The sequence below is a fragment of the Ursus arctos genome, unplaced genomic scaffold, assembly GCF_023065955.2.
Source record: "Ursus arctos isolate Adak ecotype North America unplaced genomic scaffold, UrsArc2.0 scaffold_30, whole genome shotgun sequence".
In the NCBI taxonomy this organism is placed as follows: Eukaryota; Metazoa; Chordata; class Mammalia; order Carnivora; family Ursidae; genus Ursus; species Ursus arctos.
Window position 1 is genome coordinate 17,604,112 of NW_026622986.1, and position 21,330 is coordinate 17,625,441.

The 21,330-nt window shown below is 47.5% G+C and overlaps 1 non-coding gene across 1 annotated transcript; it reads right to left on the minus strand.

The window, feature by feature from the left end:
- Window positions 1–16,986: 16,986 nt before the first annotated feature.
- LOC113241403 (U6 spliceosomal RNA) lies at window positions 16,987–17,093 on the minus strand. The gene has a single exon (XR_003311567.2). It is a non-coding gene; the product is annotated as a U6 spliceosomal RNA (small nuclear RNA).
- Between the last annotated feature and the right edge of the window lie 4,237 nt (window positions 17,094–21,330).

Genomic DNA, 21,330 nt, shown 5'->3' on the forward strand with positions numbered 1-21,330 from the left:
TACATCTTGGAAGGGGCTGCTCCTTTGCTGTGTATTAGTCTTTGTGTCAGCTCTGGGACAAAGCAGTTGCTTCTGCACAGTTCTTGTTTCATTAAAATCCAGGGGAAAATGCACAATATGTTTACAGAAGGTGGATTCACAATAGCGGGCCATAAAACCGTCTTTGGTGCTATGGAGGGGAGAAATACTTTTGCAATGTCATCCTCGGCCAAAAGTATGAAGCTGTCATATACACATGCACCAATACCCACTACCTCACGTTATTTCACGAGCAATTTCAGAATTGGGTGGGATTTTCTATTCTTCTACCAGATCTAGCTCGGTAGACATTCATGCTATGAACTGTGTTTCTCTCAGTCCAGGAATCTGCTGAGGGATTTGGGATAGTTCCTGCAGAGGCAGCTTGGAGCAGGGGGGATGGTTTTCAGTCATAGCCTAATGGGCAAGGCCTGGGCTCTTCACACTGGGGATACCGAGTCTGCTGCTGGGGACACACTGCTGGATGCCTGCATGCGGCTCCTGCTGCCTCCTCCTTCACTCGCCACAAATCTGGGAAAGAAATGCAGCATCATACAAAGGATTTCTTTAATGAGGATGAGTTCCTCAGAGTGACTGGGGGTTGTGGCTGCGGCTCAGACCTCTCTTTCCCTCTGCCAGATCTTTCCCTACCCATTATATCCTTCCTTATGTGCTAGGCCCGGGTTGGAAAGGGCACCCCCCCACCCCCACCCCCACTCTCTGATAACCCAGAGGCTGATTTCTGTTTTGCCCTGGTAGCTGAGTGAGGAAGGACTGGAAGGTCTGAGGAGGAATCTCAGAGTCAGGAAAAAGTAAACAGACTTGTATATATCTCTAATACCCCTTCCATTCTTGGCCATCAGTCTTCCAGTCTTTCCAGTCTTCTCCCATCCCAGTTATCACTTATCATGACCAGCTGCCACTTGGAGCATGGTCCTAGGGACTAGTTTTGTTTCTGTGGGAAGATCTTACCAGGGAATGTTCAAGGCAGGAGAAGGAACCCTAAGTCTCCCTGTTTTCTCTGAGTCTAATTTGGGGTGACCAGGGCATTGTCAAGGCTGAGGCTGCTTGTGCACCAGAGCACTTACATTCCTGCAGCCTGATACTCCCGGGCTCTCTGCGGAATGATGACTGGCTACAGGGAGGCCATTCTGCTCTATAAAGCTGTTTGTCCCCCTAAACCTACATGGCTCCTTCCTCTCTTTAGGTTGCGGGGAGAGATGGGTCCAGGAGCAAAATATCCCTTGAAAAAATTATTTTGAGAAGCTAGAGTTATCGAACCCAGTTCTCTCTCTTCTTGAGTGTGGGAAAGGCTCATCAGCGATTTGGACAAGAGAGGAATTGCTCTGTTTTTGCTATGGTCCCCTCTTTGGACTTCTATTCTGCATTCTGCATCTCCTTGACTTTCGTCTTCCTCTTCCCCATCTGCTTCTCCTTGTCTTTCGCCTCAAGTCATGTCAGGAAGGACAAGCAGGTTGAAAGCATCAGTGGACTTACACTGTGAGGGACAGCTGAGGCCCAAATGAAGGCTGGCCGTGTCTGGGCAGGTGGTTCAGGGTGCGGAGATGCTCCTGTGACTGAGGGGTACTTTGGAGAGAAGGAATCCCCTGGGGGGAAAAGATGCAGGTGGGGACTCCGTCTCACGTCACTGAGGTTCAAGTTCTGCACCAGAGCCTAAGCTCTGGGATCCTGAAAGCCAGCCTTGCTGTAGGGTACCTGTTGCATGAAGCTGCTTGGGGAGTTTTTGGGCCCCTGCCCTATTGTAAGTCTTGGGGGTTAGGTCTGGCTTCCCCTGGGGCTGCTGGATTCACCTGTCACTACGCTCACTGCCCAGGGACCCTGACAAACCTCCACAATGTGGGCCTGAAAAAGGGCACTTAAGGTTCACTGATCTGTGTGTAGAACTTTGCAAAACTGCAAATAAGCGAGAAAATTTGTCTATTCTTGTGAAGGGAAATACAAGTTTGCACTTAACATGGAAGCCTGAGAAAAAGAGGTGTGTGGGGGGGTACTTTTCCTGGCCAACAGCCCCACTGTAATCTCCAGAACAATTTCATTTCCTCTGCAGCACCCTGGCTACCCTAGCCGAGGCCTTGGAAAGGTCAGGGAAGAGATGGAGCTTAAAAGCGGGGGTGGGGAAGAAAAGCGGTGTCTAGGCCCTTGGCAAGGTCGCAGGTGAGGGCCAGGCCGGGTGGCGAGGAGGGGACAGGATGGAAGGCCACAGAACGGGAGGAAGGGCAGAGCCACGTCTTTTGAAAGGTTTTGGTGTTGTCGAGAGGGGTTTTTCTGAGGAATTCGCACTGCCCGCCTCCGGGACGGCTTGCTGGCGCTCTCCCCCGCCCCTTCTTGCAGAGCAGGTCGCAGGGAGCTCGGGTTTCGGGGAGGCCCGGTGCCGCCAGGCCGCCCGCGCTCCGCCAGCCTCGCGGTGCAGGCCTTTCCCGCTTGCTGAGAAAGGGAAAAGCGCACGCCCGGGGTCTCGCGGGCGGGGAGCCTGCCTGTGCGGAGGGAGAGCCGCTCCTCCGCGAGAGCCAAACCGCCGCTGCCTGCCAGCTCCGTAAACCTGGCCCGGCTGTGCGGGCGGGAGACGGTGCTCCCGGGAAGTGGCTCCTGCGAAGGGCGGCCGAGCTCCCCCGTCGTCGCGCGGCTGCTGGGAACCCGCGGGCTGCAGACAGAAGCAGGCCCCGAGGAGCTTGTCTTCTCCCCTCCAAAGGGAAGGATGGAACTTTTGAACCCTTTACTTTAAAGTGATTGATCGTGTCCCACCAGAGAGCGGCTCCACCCCCTGTCCCCACCTCCGCCGCCTTCCCCGGTCACCTCGGCTCTCAGTGTGCGCGGAGACCGCGCGGGGCGCAAGGGTTGGTGCGTTTGGAGATGTGTGCAGCAAACGCGAGCATTTGAGTATGAATGCACGTCAAGCAGACAGAGCCAGAGCTGCTGTTGCGATTCTGGAAGAATCCCTTGTGAGAACCCATGACGGGAGGGCTGGTTCGTGCCTCCTTCCCCACAGCCCTCTAAGTGAAAGACGCAAACGACAGCTTTTCCCATGAAACCGTCCCTGCACGCCGGCCTCCCTACGAGGAAGTCCTCGCAGGAGCCGGGCCCCGCACTGGGAACCTTCAGGGAACTCTGGATGAAGGCTCAAGGCCTCCACGAGTTAGGCTGATTATTAATTTGGGCTGTTCGGAGCGAGTAAAGACACTTAACGCCTTTGGCTTTGGGGACTGTCCCGGAGCTGAGACCTAAAGCACAGATACCCCAGGGCTGCGGATGGGAAATGCGAGTTGAGGAGACTCCAGGACGTGTCTGAGTGGGCTGGGTAGAGCTCCCCGGGCAAAGGTTGGCTCTTCCTCGGCCCCAAATAAATTCTTGGTTAACTAGTGCAGTCTAAATACATTAGTATTACTAAATGGGGTAAAATAGACGGGGTTGAAAGTGAGGGCATGTCAACGGGACCCAGACCCGGTCATACTTCTCCTCCGGTGACAAGTCAGGGTGCTTCCAACACGAAAATAGAAATGTAACATTCAACTGGACGAATTAATTTTTGACGGATTTACGGTATGATTTTCTTTCAAGCGGTATTCATTGGTTCTTTCGATCCGTAGTGCGGTCCAAAGACAGAAATATAAACAAGCACTCTCTGCTTTGCGGAAACCCCTTAACAGTATCTCCCAAAGAAAGATCAAGACACTTTGTGAATTTTCCCCAGATAATGCCTCATATTCCGAATGACTGATCAGAGAACTCCGGTATTGTTAAATAAAATGAGAGGAAGGCGAGTGACGTGGGAGTCGAACAATGGCATTTCTGAATCAGTTTGCTTGATTGACATCTGGGAGCTTCATGACCCCAGGGAATAGGACTCATTACGGTGAATACACCAAAACATCAACCAAGATTAGAACTCTAGATCCTGTTTTAATCCCATTTCAGTCTAAATTATAGTGGGAAAATATAAAATCCAAGAGAAGAGAATTACTCCATCATATATTGACCTAAAGTCTTAATTGTTCAAAGGGGGAAATAAAAGTGGAAAACCGATATACTCTTCATCACTTTAGAAATAGCACTGACAATTAAGTCAAGTGTAAAGGTTTGGTAGGGTAGACACTAAGAACATTTATGTGGTATAAAATATACGTATTTGGAGAGGCATACTGAAGAAATACATAGGGAGCTTTTTGGCGTGTATGAGAAAAATACAATCCTCCTCCACTGGGTAAAAAGGATCATCAGCAAATTGATGCTAAGAAGTAATTAGATATCTTAAAGGTGGAGTCTAAATTTCCATTATTATTTGGAAGACTTCTCTATTTCTTGGGAGAGGATTTTTTTTTTTTTTTAATGACGAAAGTTGTGTAAATTTAACCCAGGAAACTGTTGAGAGCAGATCTTCAATTCAGGTTGGAGAAACAGAATGTGTGTGAGCAAAGTCTATTTTTAACCACAGAAAAGTGTGAGATACTGTGGGCTGTGTTAGCTGGGAGTATAATTTATGGCAACTTCACTATACAAAAATTTTTGATTCTCCATTGGAACTTAGCCTCAATTCCCAGGAACTTGAAAGACTGGAAATCTTAATTAAGTAATATATATTAAATTGAACCAATAGCACACACAGAAGGACAAAGTTGTGGCAAAACATATAGTTATATCCTATTTTTTAGTAGGCAAATTACAGCAAAGGGGAACGTAACAGGAAGATGTAAAAATAGAGCATATATATGTTATAAGTAATGGAATAGAAAGGGTTGTTGCACAATATAGCTTCACATCTTATATTTTGAGGGGTAGATTTTAATGAGAAGCCTCTGTGTTGCATGGGAACTGAGAATCATAGAAATTATTTATGCAGCAAGAAGGAACGAAAATTAATTATTAGGAGCTCAGTAATCACCAAATAAACTCTGAGCTTTGAGGTTAAAAATAGACGACTATCTTCATGTTCAATTATACAGTATCAATTACTAATACAACTGATGTTTCAGCATCTCAGTGAGACCAGATACCATCTTCTATGGAGATATCTTGGTATTAATTAATGACTGCTTTATTCTCATTATTCACAAGGAAAAATAGGGGTCGTGTCACATTAAAATTAAGATTATCTTAGTTTATCTGGGCTCTTAAACAAAGATCATTCAAAGTAATTATATTTTGAATTAACAGAGGTAGGCAATTTATCTCGTTATTTTTTTGTTCAAAGACAGAAAATAAAGATCAGAAATAAGCAAAGTTTCATTTTGAAGATAGAAAGAACCAAACAAACATGTCTTGACTTTTGCAATATTTCCCTTGCTAAAGGGGGAATGAGGGAACTGTAAAAGACGTGACTTTGCAAAGTCAAGTCCTTTTTAAAAGACTCGGATCGAAATTCTTGCTATGCAACAAGGATTCAGGTTTGATTAATTTTCTGCAAGCGACGTGACAGCGGTGTTTTAAAAGATTAATTAAAATTGAAGTGATACGGAGCAGGAATTCAACCTGCAGAGGCGTCCCTGGCGCCTTGGGGGGCTTTGCAAGCGAGTCCCAAGCCCAAACTGCGGGCTTTCCCGAGCCTAGGACGCAACTCCCCGTCTCCTGGAGAGGAACGCGGAATTTGGCAGGGCGCCCGCCTGGCCGCCTGGCATCCCGAGCTGGCCGCCAGCTCTCGGGGGTGGGGACGGGGTGTGTCCCGGGGAACCCGCTGCCGAGAGAACTGCTGGCGCGGCTCTCCAAGAGCCAGTGAGGTCCAGGGTCACACCAGAGGCCGGAGGGGACTCCAGGAAGCCGGGAGCTGACGGCCCCTGGCCGCTTCCACTTGGGGGGGGGGGAGGGGAGGGGGGGGACATTTATGCACCACTTTATGCCCCGGCTCCTCCGGAGTCCCCGCCACGGTCGCGAGCGTGCGGGGTGCGTAGATGGCACTCTGAGAAGGCGCATTCACAGAGCCTAGGGCGTGCAGGGCTCGGCAGCTGCGCCGCGGCTGCCGGGGCCGGGGCGTGGGCCTGCCCGGGCTGTCCTGCCTTAACTCGGACTTGGGACTCGGGGAGGCGGCTCACGCCTGGGCCGTCCAGCCACGTCCTCCGAGCTCTCCGCTCCCTTTCCTGCTCCAGCTCCTGTTCCCCCGCATCCCTGTCCCCTCGCTTCACTTTGCGACACCTTGGTCTAAGCAAGAAATTAAGCGGAGCGCAATCGTAACTGTACTCAAGAAGATACAATCGCGGGAGCCCTCGGGGTCGCGCGCGGCAGCAAAGCGACCCGGGTGGCGCCCGAGAGAGGGTGGATAGGGGAAGAAGGGCGCGTTCGTTTGCAATTCGCCTCATCCCCAGGGCATGAACTACGGTGTCCTCTTCTCTCCAATTGAGGGGCTCGGGTGCCAACCGGGAGGCCGCGCACCGCTGGGCCCTCGCCCCAACGCTCTGGAGGGCGGGGTTGTGCGCCCATGGGCTCCCGGCGACGCGGTGGGGGCGCCGGCCGGGCGGCCTCCCCGCTGGGGCTGTCCCTTCGCCCTGCGGCGGCGCCGGGAAACCCCTTCCGCTGCGGCTGGTCCCAGGGGTCGGGGCCTAAAAGGCTCCCTGGGGATTCTCCGCTCCCGGGAGGCGACGTGGTTCCTCCTCCCCCTCACGTCCGCCTCTCCCACCCTCTTCCTAGAGACCTCGGAGGTGGCGGAGAAGTGGCAAGGGAGGCGGGTCAACAGACGGAGGAGGCCTGGGAGCGGGAGCTCGGGAGCTGGGGGGGGTCAGGGACGGAAAGGAAGCTTTAGCACGCGGAGGAAGGGGTGGTGGGGCGAGGAGGACTCAGCTGGGAAGGGCTGAGGGTGGGGGGTGAGGCGAGAGTCCCTTTCCTTCCAAGTGGCGCAGGGGGACCTCTTCCCCGGGGAGCCCTCACCCAGCAGCTCCCAACCTTGAGAACAAAGGGTCTGGGAAGCACGGTCGGGGTCGGGGAGCGGAGGTGGAGGGAAGCAGGAAGGCAGGCGGTGGGGGCAGGGGAGGGCGCTTCCCCACATTTCCTCTCGCGGCCGAATGACGGAAAGCTCCCTCCAGCAAACGCCTCACTGAGGTCGCTTCAAAATCCGGGAGGGCTCGGGTTCCTTACCTAACGGATGCACTCGCTCCCTTCCTCCCCCAGCGTCCCCACCCCCTCCGGGGACCGAGGCCCGCGAGCTGCGAGGCTGGCGGCGTACCGTGGCGCGGGTGGAACCACGGGGCAGCAGCGCCTCCTGCAGGTGTCTGGCGCCTCAGCAGCCGCCGCGCTGCGCGGTCTCTTAAGGTGGAACCCGCTTAGTTCCCCACCGCGCTTTCGGCTCTTCCGCAACCGTGGTTACACCGGCTGCAAGTCTCCCTCGCGAAGCGGGCCTGACTGTCCGGAATGGTCGGAGTCTGTGGGTCCCTGCTGCTATATGCTTGATCGCTCGGCCCCACTACCTGCAGCACCTCGTCCGAGGATGCCCCGGTATCGGTTTGGACAATCACAATTGATACTTCCCTGCAGGTATAAAAGGGTGCGTAAGGCACACTTCAGGGCGGAAAAAGCAAAACAACGTTTCTTTAATCTGAAAGCGAACTTTTCTTTTTTTAAAAGCAGAAGCCTAGCAGGAAAGGGTCGCCGAGAGTTGACCTGCTGATGGGTCTTTCGGATCTAAATGTTCAGGATGAGACTGACCAGTCTCAGCGCCCACACCCCGCACACTCATGGGCAGCTGCGGGCGCAATAGGCCGAGGAGGAACGGCAGGACTGCAGGAACCCCTCCTTCCGCATCTCCGGCGCCCCCGTTTTCACCCCACTCTTGCCTGGATTCTTTGTTTAGTGAACGTGGAGAGGATAGAAGACCAGTTTTTGTTTCTTTCCTTTTTTTCTTTTTAACTAAATGTGCGTGTGCGTGTAGATACGAATTCATCGTTTCTTGAATGTAAGTGTCCTCAGCAAGCTCGAGATTCTTGGGGGAAAACCTACGAGCCCTGAGCAGGACACGAGTCCTGAGCAAGCCAACTCTGGTTCCCGTGCCATCTGCAGTAAATTCCTTTCCTTTGCTCTTCTCTCCCCGGCGTCCTGGAGAGGAGGCTCCCCGGGGGCTGCCCCTGGACTCCCGCACCCTCAGGACTTGGAGCCGCGGAGAGCTCAGGCCCCAGTGCGGGGGCGCCAGGAGGTATCCGGGGAGGGGAGGCGGGCGGTCCGCCTGGGGCGTGAGGTTCACCTGCACCTTGGGAACCTCCTTTTCCCCCCAGGGCGCGTGGCCTTGGCTCCGCCTCGACGGGCCCCGCCCCAGGGAACCAGGCCGCGGGTGGGGCCGCCTCGGGGGTAGCTCCCAGGGGCAGGTGCCGCAGGGTCACACTCGCCCCGGGGGTTGCAAACCGCAAGCGAAAGTCGAGAGGGGCTGGAGCTTTTCCTCTAATCCGTTTTACACTGTGAAAACCGCAAAGCTGTCGCCTAGGCGGCCACTTTTTAATTGGGAGGCAAACAGACGAAAAACCAAAACAAACGCGCAAGCTGACTTTCTTTCCCTCTGTTTTCTCAACAAAAAGCCCGCTGTCTGGCGAAGAGGGAAACAGATGACCAGCTCTCACGTTTGCTTGCTTCGGGGCCTGGACTGGGGCGCGCTGGAGGCAGCCTGGACGGAGCCGCTCTCCCCATGCTCTCCCCCCAGCATCTCCCCGCGTGGATCGCCAACTGAGTCCCTCCTCTCCACCGGCAATGCGCTCCCATGCAAGCCCCGTCGCGCGCTTTCCCTCTGGTGCTGAAGGGCAGATGTGGGCACTTGGGTGTTGGAGGCTCCGAGCTCGAAAAATTGGCCCCAGGTCCAGGTTCTTCCGAAGCGCGGGGCTGGAAGAGCAGGGGTTGGGACCGCCACTCCAGGGGAGACCTCCAAGAGGAATAGAAGGAACACCTGCAGGCTCTCTTCGAATCTCTTGGTTTCCCCGGGGGGAAAAGCATATGTTGGTAGACACGCTGCGCGGCGCCAGAGCTAACTCTCAATTTACCGCGCGCCCTGCCGGGGGGGCGCTCAACCCCTTGGGAGAGCCCCCAGAGAAGCAAGGAGAGCAGAGGGCGCGGGAGACCCGGGTAGGTGAGGGCGGGCGGAGACCCTCTGGGTCAGATGGGCAGAGTCCCACGAGAGTGGACGTCTCCTTACCACGTTTATGTGTTAAGGGTCCTGCGTGGACTTTTTTATTTTTTTAATTTTTGAAAATCATTTTTAGTCAAACTTGTGGTCGTGGAGGTAGGAAAAGGGAAGGAAGTCAAAAGAAAGGAGGGGGCAGACCTTTATTCTAAAAAGGAAAACCAGGAAAATTGGAGTGGTCAAATTGTGGAGAGGGAGGGAGGGAAGGAAGGATGGAGAAGACTTTCCTTCTTTGTTCTTAAAAGTCTTTTTTTCCCCCCCAAAATCAAAATACAAAGAGGCAGCCCTTCTTGGAGCATGTTTCTGTAATTGAGAGATACTGCTCGTTAGTTCACTTTTAAAGTACTTGCCGGGTTGAGCAAAGTTTTTAGAAGGTTCTTTCTCACAGCCCCAATATGAAGCACAACTCATTTCGCTTTAAAGCAGATTTAAGCTCAAAATTTCAGAAGAAAAAAATGTGTGTGTATTCTTCTGTACATACATACACATGCAACAGAGTTCCTATTCCCTCTAGTCTAAGGCAAGAGATTCTACAGTAAATTATACGTGATGGCTTAGTTTTTTCTGGTATCCTCTTGTCACCAGAGAGGAGTACTGGATTATCTTTCTCTCCACTCCCAATTAATAAATCTACTGAGAGACAGAACTCTCATTATGAGAATGTGACTTTTTTCCCCTTTCTTTCTGGCTTTCTTTCTTTCCCACACATAAACCACACACAGAATATACTTCATGTGCAGATTTCTTCCTAATCAGCCTGTAATGTATGATCTATAAATCCATGCTCATGTTTTAAGTTTCCACTGAAGTTAGAACACTGTGGAAGACCTACTGCATTCTTCACCATGTGAGCACTTCATCAGGGATCTTTGGTAAACCAATAAAATGATTATCTTTGCTTTGAATTTCTTTGTGTTAAATGGAAAATAGCATCAATGAACAATTTAAACAGTATTTTTTATATCAAATGTCAACAAGTAAAAAATGATCCATCATTGTTCCAAGTATTCAGAATGATGGCTTCTCATTTGCGGTCATAGTTTGGCAAAACTACTTTATATTAATGGAAAATTACTAAAAACAGTGCATGCATTCCATATAGGGAGGTTTATTCACTGAGCTTTATCTCCAACAACTTAAGCTATCTGGTTCAAATTACTTAAGTAATTTCGACTGAAGGAAGGGCTTGGAAAATTAGGAAATGTGGAGTAATTTGTGTTTTGGTCTCTTCATGAAGCTTTAATCAAATCTGATTTTTTGATCAACAATGCAATAATCCCTTAAGTGATTTTGTAGAATAATATGTAATTGTTTAAAAAAAGAAAAAGTGTGCCCAAAGGATATTTTAATGAAACTAGATGAATACAAATATAACTATTCTTAAGTTGTTTTTCTAGTTATTTTTCTCTGTCTCAAACGTAAGACATGTAGGACTCCAGAATAGCGACTTTAATGTGTTCTGATAATAAGAAAACTATTGCTGGTTTTCTCGGAGGAGCACAGTTATCTAGGGGCAGTGCCAAAATCATTAGATAAGCATCATCTTTCCTCTCCCATCATTGTCTACATGAAATTCCATCTTAGGAAATAGGCAGGAATATTATATTTGTTTCAGAAGCTTGAAAATACAATAGAATTTGAAATATTGAAAATATGATTCTACGTTGACAGTATCTTAGAAGTTGCAGAGGTATCTCTTTTTGAGATGACTTTAATAATGACTGACTTTAATAATGTTGGAACGTAAAGAAAGATTTCAATAGCAGGCAAGATGTGATGAATGGACACAAGGAACAATGAAGCTATTGACAAAACATGCCAACTTTTAGAATTCTATTTAAATGACTATTTTTCCTTCCAGCGCAGAGGAAGACACCAAGTGCATCAATGTTCATCAGATGCAGGGTAATAAAAATGTGAGCGACAGTCAATGGACCGTGACTGTAATATGATTGTTAGTGTAGTGGGTGAGTGAGGGCACTGGAACATTCTCGTTCCTGTTTCAAGAAGGTCCGTGGTCCTCAGTGGAGGTAGGGGAAGTCTGTAGAAAATTGAGGCCATGGAGGAGAAGAGGGAAAGATGGTTAAACAAAGAATAAAGCAAATTCAGTAATTAAAAAACTACTTGTTTCCTATTTTAGACTTGACTTTGGTCCGTTGTTCCTGCCAGCTATTTAGATGAAATAAATGGACTATCACTTAATAAACAGATGCTCTGATACATTTTTCTTAAAGGGTCTGATTCCTGGCATCCAAAGGGAACTGGAATACAAGTTAGTATTAGAACTTGAATTTGTTCTGCCAGAGTGAAAATTGGTTCCATTAGGCATCAGTCACAGAACTCTTACAGACCTGGCTAGGGCCGTAGATATGATATATCCAACTAGCTGAAATAATAAAGTCTTAAGTAATGCTAGATGTGCTTTGGGAAACCATCCAGAGGGTCTTAATTTTTTTTTAATGAAAGTTTCCTAATTTTACAGTCTTCATAAATCTGGAACAAGCCTAAATTAGGTCATCAGGGTGAGTGAAAACTTAATGCTTGACCCTTTGGAGATAACATAATAGAAATAACTTAAAATGTGAAATATTCAATTGTGTGCAATCTTTAGCAAGGATTCCTTCCTGGACATTTTTCATAGTCACTTGCCCATGCTTCCTTCTCATTATAGATTTATAGTGCTCTGGAGAAACCCTTGGAAGAAGTGATATATCAGACAGACATACTATCCAAAAGCTTAGAAGTTAGTGTCTGACTTCATAAATAAAAATCTAAACAACAGCCACACAAAAAAATCAACTGTATCTTAGATGAACAATTACATCCAATATATTGAGAGGAATGAGAAAAATGTGCATGTTATCCAAAAGTTCATAGTTTATTAAATATAGGAGGATTTCAAATAAATTCATAATACACATGTGGATTTATATACATAAACATAATGATCTTTCATAAATAAAATTGATTTGAACCCCTGGCATGTTCCTTATATGAAAATATTTTATAGCTTTCATTAAATAATTAATTACACATGATAAGAATTTAAAAATTACTAATGAGATATAGAATGTTAGACAATAGAAAAATTAAAATAAATTCAAATTGTTTTAAATTTATCATAGAAACCTGTTTTCGATTATTTTTTATTTTGAACGGAAAGCTTGTCAACTCATTATTTGGCATCAATTTCTCCTTCTACGTATTTTGCTTTATTTACTTGTGAACAGATGTTGTTAGCTAAGTTAACAGTACCGAATACAGTAATCATAACATCTCAGAAGTAATGTTTCGACATGAATAGTAATTCAAATTTAGAAGTATTTACGGACAACTCAGAAAGCTTACTTACTTCAGTTAATTGTTTTCTTATCCTTGACTTGCCACAGATTAACTTCTTTTGTCTACAAATGGCAGATACCAATATTTTCAAGACACGTAAAAACGAAGGTTATCTTGCACAATTTTCATCATTTGGGACTTGAACTGAGCCAGTCCAAATTCTGTAACAACGGGTTAAAAGTAGACGAAGGAAGAAGTTTGCATTTCTTTTGCCGACGAAGAAAAACAGTGCGGAATGGTCCTCTGAATAAATGTGTTTTTTAGTTCTTACAAAATACCTGTTGGCTCCGAAACTCATTGAGCAACAGAAAAGTCCCCATTAAAAGTAATGGCCACCTGGCTGTGTGAGAGGAGTTCCGTGGGCTTTACCAGAAGCTGCGTGTCAGAGCCCTGCTCTTCCTGGGGTTTTCTCTCCTCCTGCATTCACAGGAGATTGCTTTGCCCTGTGGGAGTTTTGCTCTTCCCAATAGCGTGGAAAAAAAAAAAAAATGCAATAAGCAGTTTCAGGAGTGTTGCCTTTGACAGCGTGTCTCAGGGGACTTCATATTCTAGGTGGCAATTGGCCAAAACAAGTAGGAAACTGAGAGGAGCTGCCAAGTTAAACTGCGGCTGAGAGTGCTGCCATAACTAAGGCGAGAGCGGAAGGGAAGTTTTTCCATGAACACGAACGAGACCCCGAACGGCTAGTGGCGAGGAAGAAGAACTGCGGCTGTGGGTGTGCAGGGGGAGGGATACACACTTGTAGGTCTTTATAACAATCTTATAAAAAAGCACTCTGAGAGTAGGTTTTATAGAAAATCGTATAACAGCTATTTGAAGATAGTTTTGTTGATTTGAATATTGCTTTCCTTCATGCTTGAGACATCGGTGTTTTTATCATAAACAACACATTTGTCTGAGCTACGAAGATAATGTAATGTGGAATCCCGACAACTGTCTTAACGGCCACAGGTTTGGCCCATGCCAGCACACACAGCCCGTCGTGATGGGATTTCGCTACTCGCGTCCAGAATCATTCTCCAGCCCCTGTAATGTTAGGCTGGCCTTTGTGACTTACCTGGATAGGTGTATGGTGGGAGTGAGGTTGTGCAAGTTCTAGACATTAGACCTCAAAAAGCTTTGTGGTTTCCACCTCTGTCTCTTGGAACCTCATGCCACCAAGAAGCTTGGGACGAAAGAGCATGAGGAGAGGGGCCCGGCTGTCTCAGCAATTCCCGCTGAGCCCTGCCCCCAGCACACCCACCCGCTGAACACAGCTACAGGAATGAGCTCAGGCGAAATCAGCGGAAGAACCACACAGCCAAGGGAATCGTGGAAAATAATAAATCATTGTTGGCTTAAGCCATTGGGCTTTGACGAGGTCCGTTCCACAGCGATAGAACACCATCCTTGTCTTGCCTGTAATTATCACGATCATACGAAGCTGAGAGAACATTTGTTGACAGAGCAAGCGTGTAAATCAAGAGCTCTCAGTTTTTTTAAGAGCTCAAGTTAGCCTATGTGAAGTCCTCACAGGCCCAAGGCTAGGATCTGTGATCTTATCGTGACATCTGATTGTCATCCTTGAAGATGGTGAGATTTGAGAAAATCCCATTACTCTATATCATCCACAGAGCCACCCAGTGAAGGCGGCAGGGTGCTCCTTCTCTACGTGTGAAGGCTGAGTGCGCAAGTACGGGAACGCAACCAAGGTGTTGAGACCACTCTGTGGCTTGAGAAGGGCTATCCCTGAGGAGATGTCAATGAACCTCATTTTTCCTACTTGGAGAATGAAGAGGTTGTATTAGAGGATTTCTGAAGTTGCTTTCGTCATGGCAGAAGTCTCAGGCTGGGCCACATGAATCAGAGCCAGGGGAGAGGACAACAGAGCTGACACTGACAGGAACAGAAGCTGAGAGAAACCAGCCGGCCAGAGGCCTATGCATCTGGATTTAATGGAAAGCCATTCATTCACTCCATTCATTCAACAATCATTTGCTGAGTGTCTTTTCTGTCAGGAGAGAGAAGGCGCTGGACATGCAGTGGCGGATAAATGCCACAAGGCCTCTGCTTCTATGGGAGTTATTCTGGTAGAGGGCTTATGACAATAGGTAAACAAAAACTCTGATAATAGAGAGGAGTGCTACAAAAAAAAAAAAAAGTAATGTAATAACAAGTGATGGTGGTAAGTGTGGAGGGCACCTCAGAGTGGGTGGTCAGGGAAGGCCTCTCTGGGCTGACTTTTGACAGACGTGCGTTTAAGTCCTGGTGCTGCTGCTGCTGCTGCTTCTTCTTCTTCTTCTTCTTCTTCTTCTTCTTCTTCTTCTTCTTCAGGTTTATTTATTTATTTGAGAGAGAGAGGAAGAGAGAGAGCGAGCATGAGTGGGGGGAGGGGCAGAGGGAGAGGGAGAAGCAGACTCCTTGCTAAGCAGGGAGCCCAATATGGGACTCCATCCTGGGACTCCAGGACCATGACCTGAGCCTAAGACACTTAACCGACTGAACCACCCAGGGGCCCCCCTGGTGCTGCTTCTTATTAGCTATGTGACATGAGACAACCAAGTAACCCCTCCAAGTCTCAGTTTTCTTATCTGATAAGTGGGGATCCCATGGGGGGTTGTCGTGCAGAATCAGTTAAGTAATGCATGTAAAATGTCTCATACAGATCAGGCTCTCCATAATTATCAATCTTTTTTTAACACTTCTATCTTGCAAGCGGTGTGACAAGCTTAGGCATGGTTCCAGTGTTCTTCAGTCTGGGCGGGGGGGCAATTGGGTGGAATAATTCTTCATTGTGCAGGACCGTAAGTGTGCATTGCTGGACATTTAACAAACCTGGCCCCCACCAACTAAATGCAAATAGAATTTCCCCAGTCATTTTGACAACTCTAAAACCATCCTGTATGGGTTAGCTTTTGCTAAGTAACAAATCATCGAAAACTTAGTGGCTTAAAACAAAAAAACATTTACTGTTTCTCATGAGGTACCGGGTTGGGCTATGGGTCTTCTAGTCTGAGCCAGATGGAATGGTCCAGAGTAGTCTCCCTCACGTGTCCAGAGCCCCCGCTGAGACAGCTGGGATGCCTGGGTCTCTCCCCATAGGGTCTCTCATCTTCTAGGGGGCTAACCTGAACTTCTTTGCCTAGTAGTTACAGCAATATCAGCAGCAAGAGAAGGCAAGCCCCAATACATCAGCATTTTTCAAGCCTCTGTTTAATTCATCTGTGCTAATGTCCTGTTGGCCAAAGTAAGTCACATGGCCAACCTTAGACTCAAAAGGTAGAAAAATGGAGTCCGACTCTTTATGGGAGGAACTGCAAAGTCACATAGTAAAGGGACGTACATTCAGCAGTGAGAAGAGTTTGTGGCCATTTTTCATTTTTGCAGTGTATCAAAGTCCTGCTCTGGCTACAAATTCTTCACACTCCTCCCATGTGAGGGTCCCCAAGACCCTCAAAACTCTTGTGCTGATTATTACATCAGATTTAAGTTCACTATCTTTTGATTCACAACAGATCTGAATGTGGCTAAGGGTGCACTATTAGATGAAGCTATTCTTTTTTTTTTTTTTAAAGATTTTATTTATTTATTTGACAGAGAGAGACAGCCAGCGAAAGAGGGAACACAAGCAGGGGGAGTGGGAGAGGAAGAAGCAGGCTGCCAGCAGAACAGGGAGCCGGATGCGGAGCTCGATCCCAGGACCCAGGATCACACCCTGAGCAGAAGGCAGACACTTAATGACTGAGCCACCCAGGCTCCCTGAAGCTATTCTTTTTCTTAACTGTGGTAAAATACACATTACATAAAATTTACCATTTTAACCATTTTTAAGTGTATAGTTCAGTGGTGTTAAGTGCATTCACATTGTTGTACAACCATCACAACCATCCATCTCCAGAATTTTTCATCTTGGAAAACTAAAACTCCATTCCTGGGGTACTGCCTGACTGGGTCGGTTGGTAGAGCATGCAACTCTTGATCTTGGGATTGTGGGTTCGAGCTTCATGTTGGGTGTAGAGATTACTTAAAAAAAAAAATCTTTTTTTTTTTTTTTTTAAAGATTTTATTTATTTATTCGACAGAGAGAGACAGCCAGCGAGAGAGGGAACACAAGCAGGGGCAGTGGGAGAGGAAGAAGCAGGCTCATAGCGGAGGAGCCTGATGTGGGACTCGATCCCGGAACGCCGGGATCACGCCCTGAGCCGAAGGCAGGCGCTTAACCGCTGTGCCACCCAGGCACCCCTAAAAAAAAAAATCTTAAAACCAAACCCAACAACTCTGTACTCATTAAACATAACTTCCTATCTTCCTTCCCCGGCCCTTTGGTATCGCCCTGGAAACCACCATTTTTCTTTCTGTCTCTAGCAATTTGACTACCCTATGTATCTCACAGAAGTGGAATCCTACAGTCTTTATCCTTTTGTGACTGGTTTATTTCATTTAGCATAATGTCTTCAAGTTTCATTCACGTTGAAGCATGTATCTGGATTTTCATCCCATTTATTGATTTAATTTCAATTTGAGTATATCTGACACACAATGTTACAAAAAACATGGAACACTTCATGAATTTGTGCATTATCCTTGCACAGGGGCCAAGCTCATCTCTGTATTATTCCAATTTTTTAAAAAAAGATTTATTTATAAAAATTTTATTTATTTATTTGAGAGAGAGAGAGCATGAGTGGGGGTGGGGGCTCAGGGATGGGCAGAGGGAGAGGGCGAGGGAGAGGGACAAGCGGACTCCCTACTAAGCATGGAGTTGGACTCAGGAGTCCATCCCAGGACCCTGAGACATGACTCGAGCTGAAGTTAGACACTTAACTGACTGAGCCACCCAGATATCCCTAAAGATTTATTTATATATTTGAGAGAAAGAGAGAGAGAGGCAGGGGCAGAGGGAGAGGGAGAGAGAGAGAATTTCAAGCAGACCCCCCTCCCACCAAGTGTGGAGTCTGACGGGGCTTGACCCCATGACCCTGAGATTACCCCTGCAGCCGAAATCAAGAGTCAGATGCCCAACCGACTGAGCCACCCAGGCGCCCCTTATTCTGATTTTACTATAGGTGCTATCAAAGTCAGCATTGTCTTGTTTATTTTTATTTATTTTTTTAAGATTTTATTTATTTATTCGACAGAGATAGAGACAGCCAGCGAGAGAGGGAACACAAGCAGGGGGAGTGGGAGAGGAAGAAGCAGGCTCATAGCAGAGGAGCCTGATGTGGGGCTCGATCCCATAACGCCGGGATCACGCCCTGAGCCGAAGGCAGACGCTTAACCGCTGTGCCACCCAGGCGCCCCAGCATTGTCTGGTTTAAAGCTAAATCGTATTCCATTGTATGCGTATACCACATTTTATTTACCTGTTCTTCTGTTGATAAACATCCGAGTTGCTTCCGCCTTTTGGCTATCGCGAATAATGCTGCTATGAATATGGGAGGGCAAGTATCTGTTTGTATCCCTTCTTTTAATTCCTTTTAGACCCAGATGTGGAATTGCTGGATCATAGGAAATTCTCTTTTTAGTTTTTTTGAAGAAGTGCTGCCTGTGGCTATTCTTAATCCAAAGATCTGTGAGTTAAGAAGGCGTATTGTCTGCTCCTCAGCCACCTAATGAACATTTCTGTTCAAAAAGAGGAAGTATAGGGGCACCCGGGTGGCGCAGTCGTTAAGTGTCTGCCTTCGGCTCAGGGCGTGATCCCAGCGTTCTGGGATCGAGCCCCACATCAGGCTCCTCTGCTAGGAGCCTGCTTCTTCCTCTCCCACTCCCCCTGCTTGTGTTCCCTCTCTTGCTGGCTGTCTCGCTGTCAAATAAATAAAATAAAATCTTTAAAAAAAAAAAAAGAGGAAGTATAACGATAACAAAGAAGTATAGGAGGTCCGTAGCAATCATTGGTTCATTGCATTTCTTTCTTTTTGTTTTTTAAAGGAATCTTTACACTCAACGTGGGGCTCAAAATTATAACCCTGAGGTCACGAGTTACGTGTTCTACTGAGAGCCAGCCACGCGCCCCTGGTTCATAGCACTTCTGAAACCCAACGAGGCACGTGTTGCCAGATCCCCTTACTCTGGGGGCAGGGAATGTTCCTTGATTAGGGCCTGCTCTGAGGAATTCTTGCTAATTCACTGTTCTTTGAGGCTTTTCATTCCACTCCCAAGAATCTTGGCTCTACTTTCTGAAGGCATCCTAGTTTCCATAAAAATGGCTTGTGTTTGTAGCTGAGCACTTTCTTCAGCCTGCTTCCTGTCCATGGAGGCCTGGGGGCTTAGAGGGCTCCTTGGAATTTGGACAATCTCAGCCTCTTTCAGTCTGAGCTGGTAGAAGTCCCCTAAAAACTGCGATAGCTTTCTATAGGTCAGATTTATAGTCGACTCTGTGAGATAAAAGTCATCTCCACATTTCTTTTCCAGACAGGCCCACCCTTTAGACTTGTCCATAGCGATTTTGAAATTAGGCCTCTGTGGGACTTTGTCCTTAGGATTCCTGGAAGCCCTTTTGTCTAATGAAGAGTGTCTAGTAGGTACCACCGTGAATGTTCCTGAGGTTTTAGCAAAAGGTCAGATAGCCAAACCCTCAATTTGATCTTCACCCTGAGGCTGTTTCTTACTCTGAGGATTCATTACTGCCTGGGTCAGCTAGAGATGTAAAACAGTTTTGTTTTCCAACATAAGCAAGTCCCGGATTTTTCTGTTTCCTCTAAATTCCTCTTGCAAACTCTAGTTCCTTCTTTTCCTCCCCTCTCTCTGGAAGCACTTTAGCACGTGCAGCTAAGATAAATCAACTGGGACTTCCAACATTCGGCTTGGAAATCACTGCAGCTAGATCCAAAAGTTTATTAGCTACGTTTTCTGTCTTTCGTGTTTCCACAGTGACAGTCTTGCCAATTGTTTTACGGCTGTAGAACACAAGTCATCCTTGCACTTTTCCACTACTTTTCCAATCTGCACCGATGATCCCTTCACTGCTATTCCAGCCTTTGCTCAGTTTCCTTCTGTGTTTCCAGCCTCTACCTACTGCCCGTCCCCATACAAGATGCATGGCTGGTGGGTTTTGTTCTGGCGGCCCTTCACTCATAGTACCAGCAATGGTACCAGCGAGATTTCAGTCGGGGAAGCAGAGCCATCCAAAGCATTATGGAGAGAAGGCATTAGGAATTCAAGACATTACCCACATGTGAAAGAAACCAGGGACGTGAAAGTCTGGGAGGGGAGTTGAAGGATCCAGAGAAGAGTCATTACCCAGTCTGCCTGCAGTTGGACACGTTGGAGCTGCAGAGAAACCTGAGAGGCCAACCACTGCTCAGGCCCTCAGATGGGACCACAAATCACAGACAGGTGTTTAGAAGCCATTGCCTCTGTGAGTCCGCAACCACATATTGCATCTGTCTGGGAGTGTACCTGGGCTGCTGTGGGTCTCAGGGCCAAGTGCTGAGAAGATCATCTGCATGCAGAGGGAAGGAGCATGATGACAAGCTGGGGCCTGCTGGACACCTCTGAGTTTGTCCTTCGCCTCATCTGATTGGAGACCTCCTGAGGATAATGGCTGTTGCCTCCCGTCTGCCTTGCAAATTTCGCTAAGCGCCCCTTCTGGCAGGTTCTGACTTGGAACGCACAGGGAAGGGGATTCTGGGAACAGTTCTTAACACGTTGGTAAGAGCCCAGTCAGGCACACACCCCATGCATTTTTCCATGTCTCATGGGGAACTGGTAGCACCTTGTTGGGGTCTGTTGTGAGAGGTATAGAGGTATAGAGATCTAGGCATGTTATGTGTGCGTGGGAGGTGGAATGATGCAGGTGAGGGATAGTTGCCATCATGGTTTTGAGTGATCCGTCTGACTATTTTCTGTTGGAAGACAGAATCCAGCCTACTATTCCTGGTGTCTAAGAATTATCTACAGCTGTGGTTTCCAACACTCGAGTCACATTAACCTCTAGGCCCACTGTCATCTGTCTCCACTAAAACTGATCTTATGAAGAATACTAATGACCTCCTTGGTGCTAAACCCAATGGACCCTTTTTGGTTTTTATCATATTTAATCTGGAGGGGGGAGGGGCAGAATGAATTGTCAACCATTTCCTCCTTCATGTTCTTTCTTTCTCGGTTCTTAAGATGGATTATGCTTTCGAGATTTCTTTTGTTCTGTCCATCCCTTAAATATTTGTGTGAGGGTTAGATGCAGGGCTCTCTGCTAGTCGGTGGTGGGGTGGAGCAGGCCCGCTGCAGCTCTCAAGAACCAACTGGATGCCTCTCTTCATAGTTCCAAGGTCTGTGATGACAAGTTGGTAGTTTGAAATTGACCACAGTGGGAGTATTTACACCACAGACATCAGCACATGCTACAATCAGAGCTTCTCTTGCTGGAGAGCTGATTGGGAAACACTTTATTTTTTTTTATTTAAAAAAATTTTTTTTAAGATTTTATTTATTTATTTGACAGAGAGAGAGAGACAGCCAGAGAGAGGGAACACAAGCAGTGGGAGTGGGAGAGGAAGAAGCAGGCTCCCAGTGGAGGAGCCTGATGTGGGGCTTGATCCCAGAACGCCGGGATCATGCCCTGAGCCGAAGGCAGATGCCTAACGACTGAGCCACCCAGGCGCCCCTGATTGGGAAACACTTTAATAGCAGCACATCACTGCTTCTAGAACGGCTCCTCGCACTCTCCCTGGAGAATCCACAGTTAGAGTTTCAAACACCATCTCTGTATTGATGACGATCATGTCTTTCCTCTCCAGTGAAGATCTGTCTTGAGGCCCAGCTTTTCAAATACCTTCTGGCATCCCCTGGCTGTTCCACAAGCCTATCATATTTCCCCTTAAAATAGCTCTTTTTTTTTTTTTTTTAATTGTCTGTCTCAGTGAAAGGCACTATCCTTGCCCTGTTTCTCACTC